Genomic DNA, 4193 nt, shown 5'->3' on the forward strand with positions numbered 1-4193 from the left:
AGTGGATGTTAAATCCAAAATGTAAGGTGATATGACAAAATTAACACTTAAGAAACCAAGAACTTCCACTCATCTGATTGAATCACTACTAAATAACCCCATTCTGCTGACCATATGTGCACACTGAAGTGAAACCAGGAAGACGACACAGAACTAGAGGGAATCAGGGAAAAACATACAACAGTTAGATCCATCAGCTGCACTGGACATTGACCAAAATGAACTAAGCAACTCAATGTCACTGAAGGGAAGGAGGGAACAAGTGGGAAAGAGGGAACAGCTGACACTATGCAAAACAAAAGAAATATACATATTTCAAAACAAAAGAAGTATACATATGGAAGAAATAACTATTGCAAAGCTCATAGAACTCATAAATGTTGTAGACCATGATAGACAATTTGCTCCATCAAAGTTAGAATGTGTTTGTGACTTTAACTAAGCATCACTATCCCACAATATTGTGAAATTTGGGAAATTATGTAACCACTTAATCACAATAAAAACATTTGAAAAAATGATGAAGGTGGAAAACTAAGTTGCTCTAAAAAACAAAAAAAGGAAAATGTTCTCTGTGTATATGTGTACATACACACACACATATATATAGTACATATATATACATATATATGTATATATATTTATTCTATGCCTCCGTCAGAAAGAATGACATTGCCCAATTTGTTAGGAAATGGAAAGACTTGGAAAAAAAATTATATTAACTGATGTAATCCAAGTCCAAAGAAACATAGGTCCCATGGTATCCCTTATTTGCGATAACTAGTATGTGTCTGGGATAAGCAGAAAAGTTGAAAAGCTATGTGTATATGACTAGATAAGTTGATGTTAAGCTAAATGAACCCCGAGATAGAGACACAAGTGTTTTTTTTCTTTCTTGCTGTTGTTTCTCACATATTTATAATGTACGATGTGATTTTTTTTTACATTCCTCCCCAACAGTATAACCCCCTTTTTCACTTTATTTGATGTTGGTGAATCTGCATCTTGTATATACACTTCTCTAATTTGGGGAGGGAAAGGGAAAAAAACAACATGCTTAAATAGGAATACAGTTTGACCCATTGTATAACAATAGATGCACAAGACATTATTTTGAAAAACGAACTTTATAATTTAGGCTGGGGACATTGTGTGGGGCTTGGGGGTGTGAGGAGTGTACTTGTGGAGGTGGAAGGGAAGGAATGGTGGGGAAAAAACAAAGGAGGAGGTAACAATGCTTGATAGGAAATGGACTTATTACTTTGATCATGTAACTATAACTACTCTGTACAGTATTTTTACAACAAAAATGTTTTGAGATGCAAGAGTTTATTTTGCCTATTTTACCTATGTAATATCATTAACAATGAAATTACTGCAAAATACTGATTGAAGATATTTTGAAAAAGTGAGTGTGTGTGCATTCCTGCGTGTTGGCATGCTCAGAATTTGAAATCAGGGTTTCAAGTTCTCGCTACGTCTTTCTCTCTAGATTGGTGAGCTACTATATGAGCTACATCTCCATTGTTGGCCCTTTGCTAGTTCATTAAAATTTTTGAAAAATAATCTCATGAATATATTTTGCCCTGATTGGCTTCCAAATGTTATCCACAGATCTCAGGCTCCTGATTAGGTATTCCAATTAGTTAGGATTACAGGTGTAACAAACCAGCACAAGGCTTTCAGAATAATTTTAATAGTAGAAGAAAATTTACTTCACAGGGGCCTGTTTTATCATCTCCTAATTTTAAAGCATATTGGAGTGATTATATGTGAATTTTTTCATTCATGAATTCTTAAAATACAGTAAGTGATGATATTTAAAATATTTAGTACTTTTAAAAAACGATACTGGAACTATGGGACAGAAGAAATTTGCCTCTCTTCAGACAATAATTTATAAGCGCAGCTCTGGGCATGATAACCCAATGTCACCAACACAGTCTGTGTTGAAGACAAAATGTAACAGAAAAAAATCACCATGGGCAATAATTGCTATGCTATTATTCCTTGGACAGTATGAATATTGAATTGAGAGTATCAGAGAATGGAGAGAATTTATCTACTTTTTGTGTATTGCTGAAAGACTTCTGGAAAATTTGACTCATTTCCTTCCACACTGTGTGTCTTGGGCCATGCACTTACTGCCTTTAATTACAATTTTTCCCAACACTGAAATGGTAATAACATTAGCATTATAACAAATGTTTTCTTAAGAATTAAAGGTTCTTAGAATGATGAACTCTTTCTCATTCTTGTAGAGGCATTATCAGATGAGAAGAACTGTATTTTTTTGTTTGCTTACTTCCATTTATTCTTCAGATTGAAATCTGAACTACTTAAGACTGAAAGAAACCAAAATTAGACATGCAGGCTTTGGAAAGAGCAATCAATGTAAAATAAATAAAATACATATAGCTATGTAACATGTCTAACTAAATTGTTATACAGTCTCAATCATAAACAGAAAATAATTTAAGCAATATCATGTTATTGAAAATTGAAAACTGTTAGGAGTTGCTTAATGTTTTCCTTTTTACTACCTTGAATTAATTATTTTTGTATAGAGAGATTAAAGGTGAGATTAACCAGAAACTTGATTAAAAATGGACAAAAATTCGAATAGACCTGTTTTCCATAAACCCCTCTATATCACCAGTGGGTTTATGCAGTTGTCCTTAATACAACTTCTGTGCTGGCTTAATGCTTTGTGAGCAGAAGTCATTAGAGAAATGTAATTCAAAATTACTATGATACTACTTTATAACTATTATTACTTTTATCAAAAAAAAAATCAAAGGAACCAGGTGTGGTGGTAAAGGTTTGTAATTTCAAGCATTTAGGAGGTTGGATTTCAGTCTTAAGCCGGTCTGGGGTACTGAAGATAGTAAAAACTTGGCCTTTATTACCTTTTAAATAAAAGGTAATAATGTTGGTGAGAGTGTGAAGAAAAGGAAATTTTCAACACTTTTGGTCAAAATACAGGTTAGTATTCTCCTTGTAGAAAGTAGTATGCAGTTTTCTAAAGAAATCATAGTTGAAATATCATCTGACCCACCAATCATGTGATTATTTCTCTCTGGGTAACTCGAAAATATATCTGTAGTTCATTGTTATTCACACTATTCACAACAACAGCCAAGATATACATTGAAGTTCAGTGTTCAAATATACTAATAAACAACTGTGGTATATGCACAAATATCTCTTTGTTTCATCCTTAAAATAACAACAGACTTCTCCCATTAGCCACAACTTACAATGACCTGAAAGATGTATTCGAAATGAAGAAAAATGTTATGTTCTGATCTTTGTAAACACACACACACACACATACACACACACACACTCACACACACACACACACACACACACACACACACAAACCATCCTCAAATAGTAAGACAGAATTTTTTTAAAAAAAAGTGAAGCAAAGTGGAACTTCTGGGGCATTTAGTTTACAATGCATAATATACTAGAGATACATTACCACCAGGTATAGAGTTGTAATGTACAACATGAGGATACAGGGGACAACATTGGCCTTACATAGGAATATAGCTAAGTAAGTAGGAGTTGTTCTTCCTAGTAGTGGTTACTCTTTTAGTTGTTCTTCCTTCAATAATGGAAGAGATGAATATAATTCTTTAAGTATACCTGCTAATTTTCAGAAATAATAACAAACAATATAGCAATAATATTGTACGGTCAACATAGAACAAAATGTCAATTTAAAATACATGAGATTATCTTTGATGTAAACTAATTATTACAAATAAGGGAAACCATGGGACCTATGTTTCTTTAAGTCTGGATTACTTCACTTAATATGATTTTTTCAAAGATCTTCCATTTCCTTACAAATGAGGTGGTCACATTCTTTGTGATGCAAGCATATTTTTCCACGTGTGTTTATCTGTACGTGTGTGTGTGTGTGTGTGTGTGTGTGTGTGTGTGTGTGTGTGTGTCATTTTTGGTAAATATTACTGTGATACACAGTAGTAGCTTTACTGTGGCCTTGTTTGTGATCACCTGGTTATATGGTCAGAAGTGGGATTACTGGGTAATAGGGGAGCATTATTGTGTACCTCAAGGATAATCTTAGTAGATGAGCAGAATAGCTCAATAGCTATGTACATATGATCGTATAAGGTGATTCCAAGTGAAATGAACTCCAAGACATGTTCTTTGTT

This window comes from Dipodomys spectabilis, unplaced genomic scaffold (genome assembly GCF_019054845.1).
Source record: "Dipodomys spectabilis isolate Male_0828 unplaced genomic scaffold, ASM1905484v1 ptg000269l, whole genome shotgun sequence".
NCBI lineage: Eukaryota > Metazoa > Chordata > Mammalia > Rodentia > Heteromyidae > Dipodomys > Dipodomys spectabilis.